Here is a 26954-nt window from a genome sequence, read left to right on the forward strand (position 1 = left end):
AATCTCTAAATAAATCTCTAAATCAAAGGCAAACTAAATAAAGTTTCTATAACCAAGATGCTATGTTTAATGCCGCTTCAGTGGTCAATTTTCATGTCTCTACATTTAAAGTACATGGTAGGGCTGGCTAGAAGGTTTTACATTATTTCAACAATTTCCCCTGTATTTACTTTCAAATTAAATCCTAAAAGTAAAAAGAAATCAAACTACATAAAGTTTCTTCTGTTTCTCTAATATTATAGCCAGAAGTAAAAGCCATTTGCCATATAAATCACTGAAGAATTCAAAAACATTATAGATTATGAACAAGCCTGAAATTATAGAGCCAAACTATGCATACCTTAAAAACAAGTGCTTCAGCAACAATGTCGTTTTGGTTCAGTTCTGAGAGGTTAGTTACGTGGTTAGGAAACTCCTGGAAAATAAGAAAGCATGGTACTTTACTAGAGTCAATCTTTTTCTGAAAACAAAGATATATATTGCTGAATTTACCAGGAAGCTTCTGAAAGCGTGAAGTCAAGGCTTGCAGCAGCACACTGTAGCGTCTATTAGAAGACACACCTGCCTGGGAGCCGACTGGGTGCAAAGCGCGTCGCAGACACAGACATAAGGGACAACAGAAATGTCCTTCTTAAGCCTTAATTACTTCCTGCTAAGCGAACTATGAATACCTCGGAAATTAATTTTTTAAAAGGAACTCAAGGGAACTCCCTGGTGGTCCAGCAGTTGGGGCTCCACTGTTTCAGCGCCTAGGGCACGGGCTCAATCGATTGCTCACTGGGGATGTAAGATCCTTCAAGCTGCATGGTGTGGCCGAAAAGGGAAAAAAGGATCCAGACATAAAATATTTTCCAACCACACAAGTCTGATTTTTAAATTTGCAGCCCCCCTCTTTTAACTACTGGTTAAATACTTTAGGGCATAAATGTCCTTACCATACGCTTGATGATGCAAATGCAATTACATGGGAAAATTTACAAAAAGGCACTCTGTACACAAGTATTCTTATATTAAACTGCAAAATATGAAAAAACACATTACCTCTAGTAAATCTAAAACCATAATCATTCTTTAGGACTGGATTTCAGGTAACATAAGAGTTTAACTCTCAAACTCCCAAGTCTCATTTACCTAGCGGCTCCTCCTCTTTAAATGGCCAATAGTAACAAACAGAATTCCTTACCTTGAGATGCTTTTTGCATTCTTACAACATAAAATAATTTTAATGTTGCTCATTTCAATTACACACTGCTACTGTGATTAATAAGCAATAAAAAGTAGCTTTGCTGTCCAACTAATTTCAGAAATAAAATCATGAGTTCTAATGTTCTACAGTATTTTAACAACCCAAGTTCTTCCTGTAAATAGTATACTACACTAACAATTTTCCAATCTAGAACCCTACTGTTCCACAATCTTGCCCATTCAAAGACTAGCATGAATGGAACTGAAAAGGCCTGTGCAGAGCCCAAACAGGTGTCTAAGGCCACCTAACAGAGCCTGTGCCTTTGATCAATGGGGCTTTCCTCAATCCAAGCCCATCTAAATCTATGCTGAATGCTTTTGGTAGGTTTGGTTTTCCAGCCCAAACCTGAAGTTAAAAAACTAAAATGGGGGATTTCCCTGGTGGTCCAGTGGCTGGGACTCCGTGCTCCCGATGCAAGAGCCCTGGGTTTGATCCCTGGTTGGAGAACTAGATCCCACATGCCTCCACTAAGAATTCACACATTTCAACGAAAGGTCCCGCATGCTGCAACTAACACTTAGCACAGCCAAATAAATTAATTAATTTTTAAAAAATTCAAATGGAATAAAGCAGCTGCTATTAATAGATTCAGAAAACAGTGAGAAACAACTGCCAGCAACTTAACAGCAAGGAAAATAGGGGTGGGGGGAGGGCAGTCTACAACCACCTGGATTTCAAATGTCTCAACACATGTAAGTGATAGCTGAGATTCACATACACATTCACATTTCCATGAGCAAACTTTTTCTTTAAATCCCCAACCATTTCCAAAGCCAACATGGTTATTATCCGTGTATGTTTATAGCATTCACGCCAAGAAGCAGCAGAGAAGACTATAGGTTAAGCCCAACTCCCTTTCTTTCCCACTCAAGAAACACACTAGAATGCAAGACAGTGAATTAAACTCACTGTTGTGTTCAACTCAACAAGTACTTCCTGAACACCCACTACATTGTAGGCACTATTCTGGGCACTAGGGAGAGAGGAGTACACAAGTTCTTGTCCTCATGGACTCCACATTTGTATAGGAACAACCTTGAACCCACACAAATTTAAATAAATAATTTACTGCTGCTAAGTCGCTTCAGTCGTGTCCGACTCTGTGCGACCCCATAGACGGCAGCCCACCAGGCTCTGCTGTCCCTGGGATTCTCCAGGCAAGAACACCGGAGTGGGTTGCCGTTTCCTTCCCCAATGCATGAAAGGGAAAAGTAAAAGTGAAGTCGCTCAGTCGTGTCCGACTCTTAGCGACCCCATGGACTGCAGCCTAACAGGCTCCTCCGTCCATGGGATTTGCCAGGCAAGAGTACTGGAGTGGGCTGCCATTGCCTTCTCCAAATAATTTACAGTAGCATTTTAATTAGTAGTAACATCATTTGTAATACACATTACCTCATCACTAAAGAAGACACAACAAAACATAAAAGGCACTTTGGCTGCAAGACACTGATGTAGGATAAGGCAGACTAGCTATTACAGGGCTGTTTGGGTGAGGTACAGAAACCTGTTTTTTTTTAACAGCTTGATTACAGCTCAGAATTTTATTTGGTAAACAAAGGATAGTGCACCCTCAAAGCGTTGAGGGCAGGACAACCCAGAAGGAGTGGCCGAGAAAGCTCTCGACTGGGGATCTGAGGCTGGGTCCCAATTTTGGTGCTCAGCTGAATCATCCTGAGCAACTTACTCTGTAGGCTCAACCTTTTAATATGTTAAATAGAGTTACTGCCACCAATTTCACATGATTAATAAACCATAATCATATTATTCCTGGGTGGATTAACTGGTAATGTAGGTGAAATGCTTGTAAATGATGACATGTCACACCAAAGTCAGCTGTTAAACATCACTTTCTTAGGGTACACAGTAACCAACATTATAATACTAATAAATTATGCTTAAGATACATTATTTGAGAAAGAAAAAAATATATAGGACTTTCCTGGGGGTCCAGGGGTTAAGAGTCCACACTTCCACTGCAGGGGGCGTGGATTTGATCCCTGGTTGGGGAACTAAGCTCTCACATGCCTTGTAAACAGGCAAAAAAAGACTGTAACAAACTTAAAAACAACCTCATCCCCTCCAAAAAATTTTTTTACTTTATTCTTTTTTGTTTGGTGTTTAATAAATTCTGAGTTAACAGGGAAAAATAGTTCCCTGAGGCAGTCATCCTCTAACTGTTCCAGACTCTAAAGGTTCATTCTACGACAAACCAAAAGGAAACTTATTTACCTAACCATATTTGACTGTCATCTAGGTAAAGTGTCATGGAGCTTCAAGGAGCAGGTTAAACTGTGCAACAAAGAACATGAGCATCCAAGAATAATCAGACTTATTATTACATATAAATTCTCTGCTAACAGAGGAAAGGACCACCTAGCATTTTATACCAAATCACAATGGCAACGGCAGACAGTGGCCCTATCTGTATCAGGATGGAATCTGCAAGGGTAGAAAATTCATGCCTCAGTTAATTTTAATCTATAGAAAGCATGGACTTCAAAAAGGAAAAAAATGTGCGAGAATTAGACAAGATCTAATGGCACCCCACTCCAGTACTCCTGCCTGGAAAATCCCATGGACGGAGGAGCCTGGAAGGCTGCAGTCCATGGGGTCACTGAGGGTCGGACACAACTGAGCGACTTCACTTTCACTTTTCACTTTCAAGCATTGGAGAAGGAAATGGCAACCCACCCCAGTGTTCTTGCCTGGAGAATCCCAGGGACGGGGGAGCCTGGTGGGCTGCCGTCTATGGGGTTGCACAGAGTCGGACATGACTGACGTGACTTAGCAGCAGGTAGATCCCAAAGCTCCTGCCTGAGAGGAGCTAATACAGTAGCCACTTAAGAAGCATTATCTGCTCACTCCCTTCCCAGAAAAGACCTATTTCCAACACCTTTTCCTGATTAATGAGACACACTTACAACACCTTGGTTGAGATTAAACACAGAATGGAAACTCAAATACCATCTCACTAAAACGCCAAAACCAAAGGCACACTTAGTTTCACTGATCTAGCCTTTTAAGATTAGCCATAAGAGATGACGACTGCAGAGTTGGGGAACCAAAGAGGCTTCTCATTCAGGGGATCATCGATTCAAAGAAAGTAAAAAAAAACTGTTTAAGAGGCAGTCCAATACCAAATAGAAAGTTACATTAAATATTCTGAGTACCGTCAGCCAGGAAATGAATGTTAGAGATGGCTGGGAACCAAAGAGGGCGACAGCTCTATAAGTTAGAGGCTCAGTTAACTCATTTCCAATAAAGCGGAGTAACGCGACTCCAAAGAAACCAGTTTTCTTAGCAACAATCTTGTCTATAGTTAACCAATCATTTATAATAAACTTCATGAAGGGAGATTATAGCAATAATTTAGGGAAAGGCTAAGGAAACTTCCTCCTCCCCGTTTACTTCTAAGCCCTACCCTCAACCTTTGAATCAGCCTAACAGTTGATAAGTTGACTGGAGCAATCTATCACAACAAATAAAAGGAAACTGTAAATCCAAGCTACTTCAAGGAAATGACACAGCATTCATTTAAAAGACTGAGTATTACTGAGCCAAACTTTTTCCCGGATTGGTCTAAAGCCTTAGTGAACAAAATTCATCCTAACTGCCCTGGGTGGGAAAACTGGGAAGAAAGCACTGTTGACCGGCAGAATCAATCATCCTAAACAAAAAGCACCTGAGAATAATTAGAGACGGCGTGCTCAGTAGGAGGAGCTCAGGACCCGCTCCAGTACCGGGCCTCCTGGATGGACCTCAGCTATTACAACCCTTCACTGCAAAGGCAGCTCAGGAGGATCAGAAATACAACATAAAGTGTCCACTTCAACCTCTAGCACAAAGGAAGAGCTCAATCAACAGCAGCTTTTATATTATTAAATAAATTCAATCTGACCTTTCAGATTCCTTTGCTGCATCAAGTAACTCTCACCCTGTAATCCTAACCTGGCACATGGTAAGAGCTCAATAAATAGTAGCAAAAATTGTCCAGCAAATTCACTGATCCTGTCCTCAGTCATAAAACATCTATAAATATAAACTTACAGTTACACACCACTTGTAAAAAAAAATTTTTTTTAATGGAAGTAGAGAACATGCTGATTAAAATCAACCCACACTCACTGGGTAACCAACTGTACCGATACCTCAGGTAGACACACAATCTGATGAGCAACCATTTCATTTTGGGAAAAGACCCCAGGGCATTTAAATAGGTTTTCTTAGACTTTGTAGTTCAGCAGACATTTCAAAAGGCCTCTAGGATAATTATGACCTCTATTATATGATAAAACAATTTTCTGTTTTGCTTTCATTACTGTTAAAAACTCACAAAGTCATCACACTTTTCCAAATTAGATTCCAGTTTAAACAGAAGCAGATGGGCTACAGATTTAATATTTAGAAGACCAATTTTTAATTGAAAGCAAATACATTCTTGGATAGATTTTCCTACTTTTGTTTTCAGTAAATATACTTTGAGGGAGTCCCCTGAATACACTCCTTTAACAACATGTGTTATTTCAGAAAATATAATTAAGTCTGAAGAGAGTTTGCTTCTACCTCCATTTATCTGGTGACACAAATCACTTTACATCAGCCTTATTCACTTCTATGGAAATGTACATATTTAAAATAAACAAGCTATTGGCAGTAATTTCCTCATTCTACCATTTTATTAAAATAAATAATTATCTTTGATAGTTCAGAGAATTTTTTAGTTCAGAGCATGAAGCTGTCAGCAAAATATATCCAAGCCATCCATCTGGCAGCATTTGTTAAGATCAACATAGCTGCATATTTATAATCTTACTATCTCCTTATGTGAGAAGAAAAGGATCTGATCAACATTACTCAAACTTTGTAATACTTGATACATGGATAAGCACATCTTCATGCAAAAAGTTCTTAAAACAATTCCCTTTAGAAAGCAAAGTTCTGGGACTTCCCTGGTGGTCCAGAGGTTAAGATTCTGGTTTTCTTCTTCAGAGGGCACGGGTTCAGTCCCTGGTCAGGGAAGTTCTACATGCTGCACAGTGCAGCCAAAAAAATAAAGCAAAGAGTTCTGTAACTAAAATAAAATTTGGAAACAAAAGTCAACAAAGCTCTTGGCTTTCAGGATTAAGGAATACCTTGTAGAATTGTCTCAATTAAGATTAACTCTGGTAGATAATCATGCTGTGTGCTGATATTATAATTTACTTGGAAATGTACTGAAAATAAAGCAGATTAATGAATTAAAAGAGATGGACAGACAGAAATGGCACATGATAAAGCAAATATAGTAAAATAATGGCAGAAAGTAGGTGGTAAATACAGAGGTGTACACTGAAATTCTTGAAACTGTTACATGTGTGAAAAATTTCATAACAAAATGTTAGGGAAAAATAACCATAGCAACTAAAATGTCTTCTCATGGTTAAATGTATAAATTATATTTTTTGGATAAAACCTGGTCAAAACCAAGCATTTAAGGAAAAGCCTATGCAGAAAATTCACCAGAAGCATTTTAACTACAAAGGTCTCTGTCACAAGAAGTTAATCTGAAACAATCTGTTACAGATCTAATGTGAAAAAAAATATGCTATAAAATTCTCTAAACTTTTTTTTTAGGTGAATCTGCACCAATATATGGAGAAGGAATTGGCAACCCACTCCAGTCTTCCTGCCTGGAGAATCCCAGGGACGGGGAAGCCTGGTGGGCTGCTGTCTCTGGGGTCGCACAGAGCTGGACACGACTGAAGTGACTTAGCAGCAGCAACAGCAGCAGCAGCACCAATATAACTTAACAATAGTAGCTTGTGAACTTTACTGATTGAAAAAATAATTTTACACAACAACTCAATGAACACACATATATAATACGTACACATACATAAGGGAAACAAAAGTTCTCTAAATAATTTTGAAGGCGCCAAATCCTATTCTGAGAGAAATAAAGCAACTCCAAAAGCTCTCATTTGAGGGAGAGAAATTAATATTTCCCCAAACTGAGCAATTCTTTGTTACTAAGTAGGACATCAAATATGATCCAGTTTGGAGACTCATAAACTAGGCTTCTAGTATTGATATACGACATCCTACAGAAAGATACCTTTTTCATGAAAGTTTCATCTTTCTGCTGGTGAATTTCACTCTTTCTCACTCCATCCAGTCAAAGCACATCAGAGAAAACTGCCCCATAAGCTGAGACCCACTCTATGCCTCCGCCCACGGTCAAGTCTTATTGGAGAGAAACTCTGGATAAAGCAGCACGCTATAGCCCATGTTTAATAATTATATCCAGAATGTTAATGGCTTAGACTTCAGAATCGCAGAGGGGGAAGTTCCATGAGTCATGCTCATCTCTAAACTTAAGATAATCTGTATATAAATAGGCTTTCTGGCCGAATCTTAAAAGTGAGCACTTTAGTCTGAACTAACAGTAACAATTCCAAATATTTAAAAGTTTTACTTAACGCCTACTGGGAAACACTGTGCATTTTTTAAAAATAAACTATGTTTTGTGTCCTTTCTTAGATATCAAAATGGTTGGGTTTCCCCCCTCCCTAATTTTAAGAGGCAGGCATATTCCTGCTCATCTCCCAGGTTGTAGTAACTAACAAGTAAATTACCTGATTAAGCTCAAAAGTAAATCTGAACAATTGAAATAATGATATGACAGGTCTACAAGTTGAAAACTGTTCATAACCAGAAATTTCAAAAGTAACAGTAACAAACACAATATTCCTGTCAACCTCCATTCTAAGAGAGATCTCTTTTTAGATGAGAAGGAAAAACATGAATATTCATGCTGTGAATTCATTCTTATTTACAAAATTGGTTTATAAATACAGCAGATTGTGGGGAGTGGCCATCTTTAAAATACATCTTTGAAATAAAATATCCTTTGCTTAATTCTTACCCTAAGGTGATAGTGTATTTACACAACTACTGTAAAGAAACTTTGGAGGTTTCATAATGAATTATTAACTGTACTTTAACTTTGACACAAAGCTTTTCTCCATTAAAAGTGGTTTAACAGGTAGGCCTCCACCAAAACAAGATTAGGGATATATGTATTTATGATTGCTTTTCAATTACAGTGAATAGCTCAAGAACTGTTGATATTGTACACAAAGAAGCAGGGCAGCATTTTGGATAGGTCTTTGAGGGTGGTTAAGTACCCCCCCCCCCCCGATATACAGTAATCATGTATAAACAGAGATAAGAAGCCCAACAAACAAAATAAGAACTATGATTCCACTAAAAGTAAACCTTGTGACAGATTAAGAGTCTGGGGCAATCTGGTAAAATTGTATGATATTCAGGATTTATTTCAAAATAACCTAGTTTGGGGGAGGGGGCACTACATGAAACAAGACTGACCTTGGCTATGAGTTAATAATTATCAAATGTGAATGATCAATTCAGGGGGTTCTCTGTACTATTCGACTTTTGTATGTTTTCCATAATAAAATGTTTTTTTAAAAATTAGATTATCAACTGCAGAGTTAAAGTCATTTCCCTAATACTACAATTTTGAATATGGCAGAAGACATGCTTTGTATTGCCTGTATAGCTGTTTTTAGAGAGTCATCCAAAGACTTTAAACTATTTCTTGGATGTAAGACTGTGTCAAAAAATTCTAGGAAAACGTCAAAATCCAGGAGGCCACTTTGCATCCAGTGTGTTACTGAGAGATGGGTGTAAATCAAAGTTTAAGTTCAGAAGGAAATGTACTACCTAAAACAACCCTATGATATAGGAGGGTCAGTCAGCAGAGCAAACACACCTTCCTCACTCTTCCATAAGTTAGAACCCCCATAAACTGAGTTTCCTTAATGAAGGGGACAACTGGACAACTGAAAACAGAATTAAAAGAAACTCAGTATCTTCAAATCAAGCTGCTGTGTAAAAATCCCACTTGTTGGAAGGGAGGCTAAGAAGGGAAGGGATATAGACACACATACAGCTGATTCACAAGGTTGTATGGCAGAAACTAACACAACCGCTGGAAAGCAATTATGCTCCAACTAAATAATCACCACCAACAAAAGAAATAAAAATTAAAAACTAAAAATCTCACCCGTGACCAGGATGACTGAAGCTCCCTCCACCACCCCACTGTATTTTTAGTTTTGACTTCAACAAGCTGCAGTGCAATCTACCTTTGGTAAGCACACTGATTCCTGAAAAGTCCAAAATCAACCAAAAATCTGGTCTCTTTTTCCACCACCCTCTAAACGATGAAAGCGACAAGCAAAAGGGCAAGAGTGACCTTAAAAACGTCCCACAGCCAGAGAACAGAGGCAGAACAGACGGAAGCACACATCTTCGCCGAACAGAAGGAAACGTCCACATAAGCAACACTGCAACACGGAGGTGGGGCAAGGGCTTAAAAGCAAGGCCGGCCCGCGGGGACAGAGGGGACTTAAAAGCAAAGCTGCGGTGAGGGGAAAAAAAAGTCAGAAGTTAGAGATGCAGCGGCAAGAAAAGACAAGACATTTTTCCAGCTCCGGACACGGACACCCTCCCTCCAGAGCCTGACAAACACAGCAAGTGCTCCAGAATGGTTTGCTAAACTCAAGGAAACTTTCCCAGAAATGGAATGACAACAAGAAGCCGGATGATGGGCAGGGGGAAAGAAAAAAAAAGGACAGGTTGCTCATAGACTTGAGGGAACTGGTGAAAATCCTGCAGTTGACTCAGCGGAGGAGATGGAAATAACAACACTTATCTTTCACAGACTGCCGGCTCAGGGTGTCCCCATGAAACAGACGCCCCTTTCAGATGCTGACCACCCCAAAACAATGCCCCGGCGCTGGCGGTGGGCACGAAGCTGAAACGTTTCCGCCTCTAAGGAAACCCAAAACGGGTAGGTAGGTCAACTCTGGTCCAATCTCTCTACCCATTAAGTTTGACCCTAATATCACGCTAATAAACTGCAGGCGGTGTACTGGGACACGCTGTGGGTCTGGCACCCTGATAAGCGCTTCCCACGCCCCGTTTCACTGAACCCTACCAGCCTTCGGAGGCAGGGACGGCATTCGCCCCCTTTTTTTTTTAGTAACCAAAACACAAAAGACTTCCAGCGACTTGCCGAAGGGGGGGGACAGTGCTGGGATCTGCCCCCCAACCCCCGCGTCGGACACCTGGGCCAGGCTCGTATCACGCTCCATACCCGGCTGAGGTGATCTGGGTGTCCCGGACCCCCAGGGACTGGAAGCGGGGGGACCCCCCCGCACCCCTCCCGCCCCGGCCCCGAGAATAACTTCGGCAACGCCGCGCGAGGAAAAGGAATGAAGCAAGGCGGCGTGGCACCTGTTTTCTGGGCCGCCCAGCGCGGGACGGAGTGGCTGGGGGCGCCCCGGGGTCCAGGCCGCGCGGGGCGCCCGGGGGCTGGGGGGCGCGGAAGAGCCCGCCTCCTCCGGGAAGGCCCCGCGGGCGGGAGAGAGAGGCCCGGGCGGGGGGTGGAGAGGGGGCGCCGAGCAAGGCCGAGAGCGCGCAGGCCCGCCGCGGCCTAAGCCCCAGGCGCGCGGCCCACCGGCCCCCGCGGCCCCGTCAGGCCCGGCCGTCTCACCTGGCTGCTGCCCCGGGCTCGTCCCCCGGCCGGCGGTCCTGGGCGGCGGCGAGGAGGGGAAGGAGGAAGGGGCAGAAGGAAGGGACGTCGGGTTGGGAGAGGCGGAGTGGCCGCAAAGGAGGCGGGCGCCGCCGGGCCGGGGGGGGTCTGAGGGAGGCGGGGAGCCGAGCCAGACGCGGCCGCCGCCGGCGCAAACGCTGAAGAGCCGCCCCGGCGCCCGCAGCCCCGCAGGAAGTGACGGGGGAGGGGCCTGCGCCCGCCCTCCCGGCCCCCGCCCGTCTCCGTGCCCAACCCCACCCCCACCTGCGGCCCAGACTACAGGTCCCGGCGGGCGCTGCGGCAGCCGCCGTCACATGAGGCGCGACGGGAACCGGGCTGGCTGGAGCCGGGCCGGCCCCGCCTGTGCTTCCTCGGCCAGCCCTAGGCGCCCGGGGCCTGCTGGGAGTTGTAGTCCTCTGGGGGTCGGGGGGGGAGGTGTGGGTTGCCCGCTGGAGAGGAACGGAGGCTGGGCCTTCCTTCTTTCCTCCTTCCGCTTCGTTCTTCCCTTTTCCCCTTTCCGTCATCGTCTCCTCCGACCTGCGTTACTCCTTTCTCGCCTCTCAATTCTTCATTTCGTAAATGTTTATGAAACGCCGGCTACGTGCAGAACACTGCTCCGAGGGCTGAGAATATAGTGGTGATCAGACAAAACCCCTCCCCTCATGGAACTTACGTTCTAAGGAGAGTAAAACACAATAAAAGCCCCAACTTTTATAATGAGTTAAAAGGCAAGAAGGGCCGGGTTTTTAGTTCTTTCGCCGAGTTTTAGATGAACTAAGTAGTGTTTTGCAGCCCTCATATAAGAGATTGAGGTCTGCGCATGGGGAACGTTGAATCAGCCACAGTTAAGAACCGCACACGTTGTTGGAGGTTGAGGGAACAGTAAACGAAGGGGCTGCTGATGTCCAGGCACTTTCTCTCTTGCTTATTCTAGGATTGCGTCCTTACTCTTTAAAAATAGTTTCTCTATCTCTTTCTCGGGATCTCTCAATCTAACTATTGCTCAATCTCTCTTGCCAGGGCAATATAGTTTAATTTGCATGAGTTCATAATATCAAGTGTCTGATGGGGCTGCTCCAAACAGTGCTTTGGGACCTTGCCCCAGGCATAGAGGACTCCCTTTTCCGGATCGGGCAAGCCTCCTGACTTTGCTCCTTATGAAATACAAGGAAGGACCTACGTATGGAATTCCATGTATAGCACATGGAATTCTACTCAATGTTATTTGCCAGCCTGGATGAGAACAGGGTTTGGAGGAGAATGGATACATGTATATATGGCTGAGTCCCTTCACTGTTGGCCTGAAACTACCACAAAATTGTTAAATCCGCTATGTCCCAATACAAAATAAAAAGTTTAAAGTTAGGGGAAAAAAAGAAAATAATTAAAAAACAATTGAAATAACAGCTTGTTGATGAGAAAGTAATATTGAGTTAAAGATTTTATTATTTTCCCCCATTGATCTAAAAAAGATTTTTTATTTTCCTTACTTATGATCTGTATATAAAATAATAAATTAGCTAAATTAAAAGGCACTTTTATGTAGTCTTTAAAAAAAAATACAAGAAACCTGAATTTTAGGACACCAAAAACAGTCAAAGGAACCTCACTGTCCATTTAGTACCCATGTAAGACAGTACTACAGAGAAGGCAATGGCACCCCACTCCAGTACTCCTGCCTGAAAAATCCCATGGACGGAGGAGCCTGGTAGGCTGCAGTCCATGGGGTCGGGAAAAATAGGACATGACTGAGCAACTTCACTTTCACTTTTCACTTTCATGCATTGGAGAAGGAAATGGCAACCCACTCCAGTGTTCTTGCCTGGAGAATCCCAGGGACGGGGGAGCCTGGTGGGCTGCCGTCTATGGGGTCACACAGAGTCGGACACAACTGAAGTGGCTTAGCAGCAGCAGTACTCTTGCCTGGAAAATCCCGTGGACGGAGGGGCCTGGTAGGCTGCAGTCCATGGGGTCGCTAGGAGTCGGACATGACTGAGAGACTTCACTTTCACTTTTCACTTTCATGCATTGGAGAAGGAAATGGCAACCCACTCCAGTGTTCTTGCCTGGAGAATCCCAGGGACCGGGGAGCCTGGTGGGCTGCTGTCTATGGGGTCGCACAGAGTCAGACACAACTGAAGTGACTTAGCAGCAGCAGTAGCAAGACAGTACTAAGCAACATTCTGCCCAGCCCTCTGCTAAAGGTTAATTTTATTTTTCTTTCTAACTTTCAAGCAATCTAGATCCTATAGTTCACTTGGGTAAAGGAGCACAGAAAGGTTTCCCTAAACCCAGTGCTGAGGTCTCTGCACAATCAGACAATCTCTTCAAAGGTTTGAAAGTAGAAGGTAGCGTTTTGACCCATTTCACTGTCACCCCTGGTGACCCAGCTGATGGGCCTGTGACTTCCAGTCTCAGCTTTCTTCCCTCCTTCTATATATTGAGGGGGTATTTCTCTTCCCCATCCCGCAGCCCCAACACAATCCTTGGAGGTTATCTTATGCCTTGGGCATCAATACAGCTGGGCCTCAGTTTTCCTCTTAGTTAAATAGGAACAAGTTCCCATTTGACCTAGGGGTCATGAGAATTAGTAGTTTGAAGACACCCTTTCTCAGCTTCCCCATCTAAAGACTCGTAGGACTCGCCTTAGTGTTGTAAAGAATTAAGTATGCTGCTCTGATCAGCGAAGGTGACCAACTGCTCTTTGTTTCTTTTTGGCTGTGCTGTGTAACTTCGAGATCTTAGTTCCCTAGCCAGGGATTGAACCCGGGGCACTGCAGTGAAAGCACAGAGTTCTAACCACTGGACAGCCAGGAAGTCCATCCTCCTTGATTCCTTGAAAAGATATCAAGCCATATCTTTTCATGGCTTGATAGCTCATTTCTCTATTTTCTAACCGATACGTGAAATCATAGGTATGATCTTTAGATAAATATCAACCTCTCACAGGACCTTCATGAGCTCTGTGAGTTCCCATTCCTTATTATAAATACATATAATGTAAATTCTGGGAAGGAATGCACAGAATTTAGTGTAACTTAATGGTCACAATTCCTCATTTCCACCTCTTCCTAAGGAAAAATAAGTAATTCCTAAAAATAATTTTTTTTTAATAATTAGGCAAGAGTCAAGTCTTCTGGCCCTTGGAAGAGAATTTGACTGACAGTCTCTAGGTATAAATAGAGAAAAACAAATCCAAGTGACCTACTCCTGAACCTCAGCCAGCCCACGGCTAACCTGTGCCTCAGTTAAATACAGTTCCTTGGTTATACAAAGTGAGAGTTCAAAGTTGTTCTAAAAAAATAAGGAGTATTAAATCTTCAGGTGATTGTTGTTTTTCTTTTCTCTCCTTTTCTTTCTTCTAGGTTTTTAGTTTTAATTTGTTGCTGTCATTGCGAAGTCGATCAGTCCTGTCTGACTCTTTGCAACCCCACGGACTGTAGCCTACCAGACTCCTCCATCCGTGCAATATTCCAGGGAAGAGTACTGGAGTGGGTGGCCATTTCCTTCTCCTGGGGATCTTCCCGACCCAGGGATCGAACCTGGGTCTCCCGTATTGCAGGCAGACGCTTTACCATCTGAGCCACCAGGGAAGCTGTCATTGTAACATTCACATAATAATCTGGGTTTGTATCATTTCCTTAAAGAGGCAGATTTGGGACTTCCCTAGTGATCCAGTAGGCTAAGATTCCACACACTCTATACAGGGGCCTGAGTTCCATCCCTGGTGGAGGAACTAGATCCTACATGTGGCAACTAAAGATTCCAAGTGTCTCAACTAAGACCCGGTGCAGCCAAATAATGATAAATTTTTAAAAAGGAGGCAGTTTTGGCTGCATAGAGCCTGCTGAGTGGCAACTGTGTCCTAGAGATGAGTACTTTTATTTCACCACAACCTCTGCCTTCCCCGCATCTCTCATTTATGTTACTCTCCTGTTCCTGTTGATGTTTGAGTTTACAGTGCCTGGCCTACATAACTGCATGGACTGAATGCTGGTCTATGGAGCTGAAGACTTGTGAAAAAGACGAGCGAAAGTATCTCTAAGTACAGCTGTGACAAGTACCAGAGATGCCTGGTGTTATGAGGGCATTATGAAATCCCAGTTTCAAGGTTTGGAGAGTGAAGCCTCCAGAAGCTTTGTAGCTTTACCAAGATCCAAGGAGACACGTAGGCGGTAACTAGGCAAAAGCAGTGCAAGTGTTTCAAGTAGGAGGGAAAGCATGTGCAAAGCCCTGTGTTGGGACACGTGGCCCAGGTCTCATTACTACACTGCCAGACGAACTGATCCCAAATTTAGTAGCTTGAAAGAACAGCAATCATTTTATTATCTCTAGTAGATCTGTGGGTCTGGAATTTGGAAGGAGCTTGACAAGGATCTTCTAATTTGGGATCTCTAGTGTGGAATGGAGGAGAAGGCAATGGCACCCCACTCCAGTACTCTTGCCTGGACAATCCCATGGACAGAGGAGCCTGGTGGGCTGCAGTCCATGGGGTCACGAAGAGTCGGACACGACTGAGCGACTTCACTTTCACTTTTCACTTTCATGCATTGGAGAAGGAAATGGCAACCCACTCCAGTGTTCTTGCCTGGAGAATCCCAGGGATGGGGGAGCCTGGTGGGCTGCCGTCTATGGGGTCACACAGAGTCGGACACGACTGAAGCGACTTAGCATACCATAGCATAGTGTGGAATGGACCACTGGGGGATAGAGTGCCTGGGTGCCGGCTGGGCCTCTGGAAAGCCTATCCGTGTGATCTCTCAATGGGCTACTTTGAGCTTCCTCACAGCATGGCAGCCTCAGGGTGATCAAATTGTTTACTTGGCAGCTGAAGGCTTAAGGAGAGAATCCCACAGAGCAAGGCAGGGCTCTGAACAACAACAGCAAGGCAGACATACACTCTTCATCTGACTGAGCCTTGGACGGCACACAGAGCCACATCTGCTGTCGTTCACTTGCTGTTGTTCAGTCGCTCAGTCCTGTCCGACTCTCTACAACCCCCATGGAATGCAGCAAGCCAGGCGTCCCTGTCTTTCACCATCTCCCAGAGCTGGTTCAGACTCATGGCCACTGAGTCAGTGATGCCGTCCAACCATCTCGTCTTCTGTCGTTGCCTTCTCCTCCTGCCTTCAATCTTTCCCAGCATCAGGCTCTTTTCCAATGCGTCGGCTCTTCACATCAGGTGGCCAAAGTACAGGAGCTTCAGCTTCAGCATCAGTCTTTCCAATGAATATTCAGGGTTGGTTTTCTTTAGGATTGACTGGTTTGATCTCCTTGCTGTCCAAGGAACTCTCAAGAGTTCTCCAGCACCATAGTTCAAAAGCATCAATTCCTCGGCACTCATTCAGTTCAGTTCAGTCACTCAGTCATGTCCGACTCTTTGCGACCCTGTGAACTGCAGCACACCAGGCCTCCCTGTCCATCACCAACTCCCAGAGTTTACCCAAACTCATGTCCATTGAGTTGGTGATGCCATCCAACCATCTCATCCTCCATTGTCCCCTTCTCCTCCTGCCCTCAATCTTTCCCAGCATCAGGCTCTTTTCAAATGAGTCAGCTCTTCACATCAGGTGGCCAAAGTATTGGAGTTTCAGCTTCAACATCAGTCCTTCCAATGAATACCCAGGACTGATCTCCTTTAGGATGGACTGGTTGGATCTCCTTGCAGTCCAAGGGACTCTCAAGAGTCTTCTCCAACATCACAGTTCAAAAGCATCAATTCTTCGGTGCTCAGCTTTCTTTATAGTCCAACTCTCACATCCATACATGACTATTGGAAAAACCATAGCCTTGACTAGATGAATCTTTGTTGACAAAGTAATGTCTCTGTTTTTTAATAGCATATCTAGGTTGGTCATAACTTTCCTTCCAAGGAGTAAGCGGCTTTTAATTTTATGGCTGCAATCACCATCTGCAGTAATTTTGGAGCCCCCAAAAATAGAGTCAGCCACTGTCTCCACTGTTTCCCCATCTATTTGCCATGAAATGATGGGACTGGATGCCATGATCTTAGTTTTCTGAATGTTGAGCTTTAAGCCACTCATTGGCCCACTCACTAGGCACTCACTGGGTACAAGCAAAACACAAGCCAGTCCAGACTGGGTTAGGGCGATTACACTCTACCTCATGAGGGAGAAGTGGAAATGGAGTTTAAAGGAAAGTCAGGACTGGAGATATGGCAGGTGAGTGAGCAGCATTTGCGAGGTAATTGAAGCTTTCAGTGTGGGTGTTAATTGATGTTAACACCTGACAATTATCACTGCTCCAATCTCATAGCCCCTTGGCAGAACTTTGCATCTTTATAATTACTCCATTATTTGCTGAGTTTGTTCTGTTTGGCTAGGACTATGTGATCAGCTTTCATGAGGGCGGGGACTCAGGTCACCATGGTATCCCTAACTGTCAACACAATAGCTGATACATATAAATTTTCATCAACTGCTAAAGAACCAGAGCCTTTCTTTCTCTGCCGGAGTCTCTAAAAAACAAGGAACACCTGTAGGATTGAATGGCGTATGTCAAGGTCACCTATACTACACGTTGCAAGGGGAAAGTGCTTGAGAACTACTTGCCAGTCAGAGTGATTATTAATGGTAGACCGATTTCCTAGGGCTATTTCAGACATCTTAGGGATGCAACAAAAGATATAATGAAAGACCCCATTTCCAAAGCAAGAATTATTTAATTCCTAGGAATAAACATTACAACAAAAATTCACAACCTATGTGAAGAAAAAATTTAATAGATTGACACAGGAAAAACTTCAACAAATAGAAATATAAGCTATGTTCATGGCCAGCAAGACTCTACATTATTAAGATACCAGATAGTTCAGTTCAGTTCAGTCGCTCAGTCGTGTCTGACTCTTTGCGACCCCGTGAATCACAGCTCTCAAGGCCTCCCTGTCCATCACCAACTCCCGAAGTTTACTCAAACTCATGTCCATCGAGTCGGTGATACCATCCAGCCATCTCATCCTCTGTCGTCCCCTTCTCCTCCTGCCCCCAATCCCTCCCAGCATCAGGGTCTTTTCCAATGAGTCAACTCTTCACATGAGGTGGCCAAAGTATTGGAGTTTCAGCTTTAGCATCAGTCCTTCCAATGAACACCCAGGACTGATCTCCTTTAGAACGGACTGGTTGGATCTCCTTGCAGTCCAAGGGACTCTCAAGAGTTTTCTCCAACACCATAGTTCAAAAGCATCAATTCTTCACTGCTCAGCTTTCTTCACAGTCCAACTCTCACATCCATACATGACTACTGGAAAAACCATAGCCTTGACTAGACGAACCTTTGTTGGCAAAGTAATGTCTCTGCTTTTGAATATGCTATCTAGGTTGGTCATAACTTTCCTTCCAAGGAGTAAGTGTCTTTTAATTTCATGGCTGCACTCACCATCTGCAGTGATTTTGGAGCCCCTAAAAATAAAGTCTGACACTGTTTCCACTGTTTCCCCATCTATTTCCCATGAAGTGATGGGACCAGATGCCATGATCTTAGTTTTCTGAATGTTGAGCTTTAGGCCAACTTTTTCACTCTCCTCTTTCACTTACATCAAAAGGCTCTTTAGTTCCTCTTCACTTTCTGCCATAAGGGTGGTTAATGAGATATAAAATAGACATTTAATGAGAGCCCAAGAACAACACAAACAGGGTTTTGTTTTAGAACTAGATGAACCATGTCTAAAATTCCTATGGAAAAATCAACAAGAAAACATTTCTGAAAATGCCTGACCATGTAGTGAATGTATCATAAAGCCTTTACTATTATAATTAAGACTATTAGGTACTAGTATCTAATAAGTTCCATGAATCAGTGGAGGAGAAAGGAAATTCCCAGATAGACCCAAACTCATGTAGGCATTTAATATTCAATAAAGGTGGTATTTCAAACTGGTTAAGATGGATGTCATTCAATAAGTGGTTTGAGAAAACTGCTATGTAGCATCTTCAAGAAAAAAATAGAGTTAAATCCATACTTCAGGGACTTCCCTGATGATCAGGTGGCTAAGGCCAGGTCACATTGTGAGGAGACAGAACCCAGACCCCTACTTGGGGAACCTGACATGTGTTGTCTGAGGAGTCTTTACAAATAGCTGAGAAAAAAAGAGAAACAAAAGGCAAAGGAGAAAGGGAAAGGTATGCCCAACTGCAAGGAGAGAAAAGAAAGCCTTCTTATGTGACCAATGCAAAGAAATAGAGGAAAACAATAGAATGTGAAAGAGCAGCAATCTCTTCAAGAAAACTGGAGATATAAAGGGAACATCTCATGCAAGGATGGGCAGGGTAAAGGACAGGAACGATAAAGACCTAACAGAAGCAGAAGCGATTAAAAAGAGGTGGCAAAAATACACAGAACTATACAAAAAAGGTCTTAATGACCCAGATAACCTCAATGGTGTGGTCATTCACCTAGAACCAGACATCCTGGATTGTGAAGTCAAGTAGGCCTTAGGAAGCATTAGTATGAACAAAGTTAGTGGAGGTGATGGAATTCCAGCTGAGCTATTTCAAATCCTAAAAGATGATGTTGTTAAAGTGCTGCAGTCAATATGTCAGCAACTTTGGAAAACTCGGCAGTGGCCACAGGACTGGAAAAGGTCAGTTTTCATTCCAATCCCAAAGATGGGTAATGCCAAAGAATGTTCAAATTCCCATACAATTGTGCTTATTTCACATGCTCGTAAGGTTATGCTCAAAATCTTTCAAGTTAGGCTTAAGCAGTACGTGAACTGAGAACTTTCAGATGTACAAGCTGGGTTTAGAAAGGCAGAGGAACCAGAGATAAAATGGCCAACATTCACTGGATCATGCAGAAAGCAAGGGAATTCCAGAAAAAACATCTACTTCTGCTTCATTAACTACCCTAAGCCTTTGACTGTGAGGATCACAACAAACTTTGGAAAATTCTTAAAGAGACGGGAATACCAGACCACCTTACCTGTCTCCTATAAGCAGGTCAAGAAGCAACCATTTGAACCAGACATAGAACAAGGGACTGGTTCAAAATTGGAAAAGGAGTATGTCGAGGCTGTATATTATCACCCTTCTTATTTAATTTATATGCAGAGTACATCATGTGAAATGCCAGGCTGGATGAATCACAAGCTGGAATCAAGATTTCCAGGAGAAATATCAACAACCTCAGATATGCAGATGATACAACCTAATGGTAGAAAGAGAAGAGGAACTAAAGAACCTCTTGATGAGGGTGAAAGAGGAGCGTGAAAAAGCTGGCTTGAAATTCAACATTAAAAAATGAAGACCATGGCATCTGGTCCCATCACTTCATGGCAAATAGAAGGGGAAAAGTGGAAGCAGTGACAGATTTTATTTTCTTCAAAATCACTGCAGATGGTGACTGCAAACATTAAATTAGAAGATACCTGTTCCTTAGAAGGAAAGTTATGACAGAACTAGATAGCATACTAAAAAGCAGAGACACCACTTTGCCAACCAAGGTCCATATAGTCAAAGCTACGGTTTTTCCAGTAGTCATGTATGAATGTGACAGTTGAACCACAAAGAAGGCTGATGGGAGGGAGGTTCAAGAGGGAGGGGATGTACGTATACTACGGCTGATTCATGTTGATGTATGGCAGAAACAAACCAAGTATTGTAAAGTAATTATCTTCCAATTTAAAATTGAAAAAAATGTTTTTAAAGAGGGCTGAATGCTGAAGAATTGATTCTTTCAAATTATAGCACTGGAGAAGACTCTCTTGAGAGTCCCTTGGACTGCACGGAGATCAAACTAGTCAATCCTAAAAGAAATCAACCCTGAATTGGGAGGACAAATCTTGAAGCTGAAGCTCCAATACTTTGGCCACTTGATGCGATGAGCCGACTCGTTGGAAAAGATTCTGATGCTGGGAAAGATTGAAGGCAGGAGGAAGAGGAGGCGGCAGAGGATGAGATGGTTAGATAGCAATACTGACTCAACGGACGTGAATTTGAGCAAACTCCTGGAGATGGTGGAAGATAGGGAAGCCTGGCACACTGCAGTCTAAGGGGTCACAAAGAGACAGGACTTAGTGACTGAACAACAACAGGGAACTGGATCCCACATGCCACAACTGAAGATCTTGAGTGCTACAACTGAGACACAGTGCAGCTGAATAAATAAACAAATGTATTAATAACTAAGTCCGTACTTCACATCTATACCTGGAAAAGCACTGAAAGGATAAAAGTGTATTTTTTGTTTTCTTTTTGCCCATGTGTGATCTTAGTTCCCAGCCCAGGGATGAAACCCATACCCCCTACAGTGGAAGGATTAATTCTTAACCATTGGACCACCAGGGAAATCCCCAGGATCAAAGATTTAAATGGAAAGAACGAAGCCATGTGCGTACCAGCAGAATCCTTGGGAGAATTCTTTTATAACCTTGAAGTGGAGAAGACCCTTTTAAGTATAACACAAAATTCAGAAGCCTGAGGGGGAGAGATCAATGTATTTGACTTCAAGAAGATACAAAACGTAATCATGTGAGGTAAAAAGGCAAATGACAAACTGGAGGAAGACTTGCATCTCAATTACAGAAAAGGCGAATTTCAGGAATTCCCTGGTAGGCCAGTGGTTAGGACTGCATTCTCAATGCCAATGGCTTGGATTCCATCCCTGTTTGGGGAACTGAGATCACATAAGCTGCAGCATAGTGTGGCAAATTTTATTTATAACATGTAAAGAGGACCTAAGACGTAGGGGGAGGGGAATTAGGTCAAGGTCATCAATAGGTACAAACTTTTGGTTAATTATAAGGTAAATAAGTACTGTTGCTTCTGCTGCTAAGTCGATTCAGTCATGTCCGACTCTGTGCGACCCCATAGACGGCAGCCCACCAGGCTCCCATCCCTGTGATTCTCCAGGCAAGAACACTGGAGTGGGTTGCCATTTCCTTCTCCAATGCATGAAGTGAAAAGTGAAAGTGAAGTCGCTCAATCATGTCCGATTTTTCCCGACCCCATGGACTGCAGCCTACCAGGCTCCTCTGTCCATGGGATTTTCCAGGCAAGAGTACTGGAGTGGGGTGCCATTGCCTTCTCCAAAATAAGTACTAGAGATGTAATATACAACATGATAAAGATGATCAACACTGTTGCCTGTTACAAATAAAAGTTGTTAAAAGACTACATCCTAAGGATTATCACATGAAAAAAAATTTTTTCCTATTTCTTAAATGTATCAATATGAAATGACGGATGCTCATTCACCTCTTGTGGTCATCAGTGCACGACATGTATGTGAGGCACATCATTATGTTGTATACCCTAAACTCACACAGCGCTGTAGGTCAGCTACATCTGAATAAAACTGGGGAAAGAAGAGTTTCTGTGAATAACAAAATGATTACTAACCCAAAATAAGAATGGATAGGAGAATTCCCTGGCAGTCAGTGGTTAAAACTCTGAGGTTCACTGCAGAGGGCCTGGGTTCAATCCCTGATGGGGGAACTAAGATCCCATAAGCTACATGGTGCAGCTAAAAAATAAAAAAAATAAAAAAAATGAATTAAAGGATAGCATCAAACAGTTCATGGGACATGAAAAACAAATTGTTCTTAGAAATAACAACATGAGTCCAAGAAAATACAGATTTTAATAGCAAGAGTTTGGAAATAATATCAATGTCAATCAACCAAAGACCGGTTAAATGAATTATGACAAATTTATACAATGGAATAATAATCAGGGATTTCTTTTTTTAAAAAGGAATGATGAAAAACACCATAAAGAAAATGAAAACATAAGACAGACATGGAGAAAGTATTTGCAAGTCACAATGATAAAGGATTTGTATCTAGAATACATAAGAACTCTTAAAACTCAATGATAAGAAAATAAAACCTGAGCGAAAAAAATGGTCAAAAGAACTGAGACACATGAACACATATAAACACATGAAAATATGTCACTAGGGAAATGCTAATAGAACACACGCACACACACACACAATGAGATACTATTACACACACAACACCACCAAATAGAAGAATGCGGAGCAACAGGAACGCTTATTCATTGCTGACGGGAATGTAAAACAGTATAGCCACCGGGAAGACAGCTTGCAGTTTCTTACAAAGTTAAACATACTTATCCTGCAACCCAGCAGTCCTAGTTCTAGGTATTTATACAAGTGAATTAAAAAGACATTAAAACCTTACACTAATGTTTACTGTAACTTTATTCGTAACAGTCAATCCTGGGTAAAGCCAGGATGTCCTTCAACAGGTGAATGGACAAACAGCAGTCCCTCCATGCACAGCAATAACAAGGAACAGGAGCCAAGTGTGTGAAATAACACGATGAAACTAGATTGTATCTCTTTAGATGAGAAAAACAAAACCCAAGAGCCTACAGATGTTTGCTTCCGTCCTATGACATTCTGAGAATGGCAACATTATAGGGACAGAAACCAGATCAATGGTTTCCGGGGTTGGGGGAAGGGGACATAGTTGACCAAAAGGCTACAGAGAACATCTAGGTGTTTCAGTGATTGAACTGGTCTGCAGGCTACTGAAGTGGTGGATCCATGACTCTGCATTTTCCAAAACCATTACAGAATGACCTTTATCATATGGAAATGTTTAAAAATCAACAAAGATTCCAAGATGGAATGAAGACTATAACAAATGGATCTCACTGATGGCGTGAGATAAAAAAGCAGCTGACCTAAATAACATTGGAAAATGGTGTTTGGACTGGTAACTGTAAAGTTAAATGCAAAAACAACTGCATAAAAACACTCGCTTTAAAGTAAAATTGAAAAAATAAAAAACACTCATTCTAGTTGGTAAATCTGTTTCTCATAGGAATGAGAAATCTAGAAGTATTTTAAACTGAATGAAAATGCAATTATAACACATCAAAAAATTTGGAAATGCAATTAAAGCAATACTTAGAGGAAAATTCTTCAGGTACTCTGTCTATCTGACTGTGTGGATCACAACAAAATAGGAAAAATTCTTAAACAGATGGGAACACCAGACCACCTGACCTGCCTCCTGAGAAATCTGTATGCAGGTCAAGAAGCAAGTTAGAACTGGACGTGGAACAACAGACTGGTTCCAAATCAGGAAAGGAGTACGTCAAGGCTGTATATTGTCACCCTGCTTATTTAACTTATATGCAGGGTACATCATGAGAAATGCCAGGCTGGATGAAGCACAAGCTGGAATTAAGATTGCTGGGAGAAATACCAATAACTTCAGATATGCAGATGATACCACGCTTATGGCAGAAAGCGAAGAACTAAAGAGCCTCTTGATGAAAGTGAAAGAGGAGAGTGAAAAAGTTGACTTAAAACTCAGCATTCAGAAAACTAAGATCATGGCATCTGGTCCATCACTTCATGGCAAAGAGATGGGAAAACAGTGGAAACGGTGACAGACTTTATTTTTTTGAGCTCCAAAATCACTGCAGATGGTGAGTGCAGCCCTGAAATTAAAAGACGCTTGCTCCTTGGAAGAAAAGCTATGACCAACCTAGGCAGCGTATTAAGAAACAGACATTACTTTGCTGACAAAGGTCTGTCTAGTCAAAACTATGGTTTTTCCAGTGGTCATGTATGGATGTGAGAGTTGGACTATAAAGAAAGCTGAGCACCAAGAAATTGATGCTTTTGAACTGTGGTGTTGGAGAAGACTCTTGAGATTCTCTTGGATTCCAAGGAGATCAAACCAGTCCATCCTAAAGGAAATCAGTCCCGAATATTCATTGGAAGGACCGATGCTGAAGCTGAAACTCCAATACTTTGGCCACCTGATGTGAAGAACTGACTCATTGGAAAAGACCCTGATTCTGGGAAATATTGATGGCAGGAGAAGGGGACGGCAGAGGATGAGATGATTGGATGGCATCATTGACTCGATGGACATGAGTTTGAGTAGGCTCTGGGAGTTGCTGATGGACAGGGAAGCCTGGCATGCTGCAGGCCATGGGGTCGCAAAGAGTGGCACACAACTGAGCAACTGAATTGAACTAAGAGGAGAATTTGTAGTGTTGAATGCTTATCTCAGCACAGCATAAAAGTCTCAATCCTAGTCTCTTAAGATACTTTCTTAAGTCTCTACTTAAGATAGAAAAAGATCAAATTAAATCCAAAGCAGGCAGAAGGAAAGAAATAACAAAGATAAGAGCAGATAGCAATAAAATTGAAAGCAGGGGGCACAGGTTCATTCATTCAACATTTAGTATTTCTTATATCCATGCATTTTTGGGGCTACTGTGGTGGCTCAGCAGTAATGAATCTTCCAGCCAATGCAGGAGAGGGGGGTTTGATCCCTGGGTCAGGAAGATCCTCTGGAGAAGGAAATTGCAATCTCTAGTATTCTTGCCTGGGAAATCCCATGGGCAGAGGAGCCTGGCAGGTGACAGTCCATGGGGTCACAAAGGAGTTGGCCATGACTTACCAACTAAACACCAACAGCTGCATTTTTATACTTACACTGCAAATGAAGGCTTGGGAAACAATATTCTTTGGTATATTTAAAAATCTTATATAAATGGCATCATACTATTTGAATTCTTCTATGAGTTGCTTTTGTTCCCTTCAACATTACATTTTTCGGTGGTTCATCTATACCTATATGCATAGCTTTAGTCTGTTCATTGTCACTGCTATAGAGTAAGGCGTCAAATGAGGATACCATCTTGTATTTACCCAGGCTTCTCTCGATGGACTTTTAGGTTAGTGCCATTTCCTGCTATTGTAACCAATACTAGCGTCAACATCCTCACGTATCTCCTCACGCACTTGGTAGATTTTACGTTTCCAATATTTGTAATGGGCTGTTTCACAAAACATCCAGTGAGATACCCTTATCTAAGGCCTCTTGCCTGTTGACTTTTCTAGATTTATGGTAGATATAACTTTCTCCCAATGCACCTAGACCTTGGGAAAATTGGGGAAGTAGGGTCACTCGTTGATTTGTTCATTCAATAAATAAATAAACAAAATTAGATATTTACTGAGCAATAACTATGGGCCAGACACTGAGAATACTGAAATGAACAAGACAGACCCCTGTTCTCATGGAGGTTACATGAAGAACGTCCCTCTCTTTTTCATTTTTTGGTCATATTCTCTTCCCATTTGTCCGAAAAAATCTTTTTTAAAAAATTTATTTATTTGACTGTGCTGCATGCAGGGTCTTTAGTTGCACCGTGTGGGATCTAATTCTCTGACCAGGGACTGAACTCTGCATTGGGAGCATGGAGTCTTAGTATTGGACTTCCCCTGTCCTAAAAAATCTTGCTTGAGTTTCATTATAGGGATACGTTATAGGCTCCAGGATAAGTGAGGTGAGAAGTAGTGATCATGAGTTACTTCTAGGGCAATGAGGTGGCCCTTGTTGGCTTAGCCAACCTGTTTATCTCTCAAATTTATTACTAAGTAATCCAGTAGGGAAAACAGATCCTTCACGATATAAGTTTAAGTTGATCCTGTAGGAGAATCCACTGCTTATCTCAAAGTTATTTGGAAATAAGATGATGTATTTTTACATTATCCTACAAGCAGAAAGCTACAGGGAGCAATTTTCTCTGTAACACTAGAAAGCTTTCTGGTCATGCAAAATAACTTTTGGCTTCGTGCAAATAATTTCTCATTAAGGGCACTTTTCTTTTTGGCTGCAATGCTCAACTTCTGGGATCTTATTTCTCTGACCAGGGATTGAACTCCGGGCCCACGGCAGTGAATGCTCCGAATCTTAACCACTGGACCACCAGGGGATTCCCACAAGTGCTCTTGTTATACTCAAATATTACGTAGTCTCTAGAGAGCTTTTGTATTTTATTACCGTTTTTAAAATTAAATCGCTTGAAAGGAAAGCAAAAGTGAAAGCGAAAGTCGCTCTGTTGCGTCCGACTCTTTGCGACCCCATGGACTGCACAGTCCATGGAATTCTCCAGGCCAAAATACTGGAGTGGGTAGCCTTTCCTTTCTTCAGGGGATCTTCTCAACCCAGGGATCGAACCCAGGTCTTCCGCATTGTGGGCAGATTCTTTACCAGCTGAGCCACAAGGGAAGCCCTATATTTTATTACAGTTTTTAAAATTAAATTGCTTACTCAATGTAATATGTTCATAGTTTTGAGAGTCAAATAGT

The 26954-nt window shown here is 42.4% G+C and overlaps 1 protein-coding gene across 16 annotated transcripts in view; it reads right to left on the bottom strand.

Moving 5' to 3' along the window:
• The window catches only part of STAU1 (staufen double-stranded RNA binding protein 1), a 61612-nt gene extending 50713 nt beyond the window's left edge, over window positions 1-10899 (bottom strand). For 4 of the 16 annotated variants that reach the window (XR_009740546.1, XM_061437899.1, XM_061437898.1 and 1 more), the window contains exons 1-3: window positions 10809-10898; window positions 672-800; window positions 341-415 (exon numbers count right to left, since the gene is read on the bottom strand). The gene's annotated coding sequence lies outside the window, so the exon portion shown is untranslated. Of the gene's footprint in view, window positions 1-340; window positions 416-671; window positions 801-10808 lie in introns of all 16 variants that reach the window. The other 12 variants (XM_061437907.1, XM_061437910.1, XM_061437909.1 and 9 more) reach the window with 7 other exon arrangements.
• Between the last annotated feature and the right edge of the window lie 16055 nt (window positions 10900-26954).

This window comes from Bos javanicus, chromosome 13 (assembly GCF_032452875.1).
Source record: "Bos javanicus breed banteng chromosome 13, ARS-OSU_banteng_1.0, whole genome shotgun sequence".
Classification (NCBI taxonomy): Eukaryota; Metazoa; Chordata; class Mammalia; order Artiodactyla; family Bovidae; genus Bos; species Bos javanicus.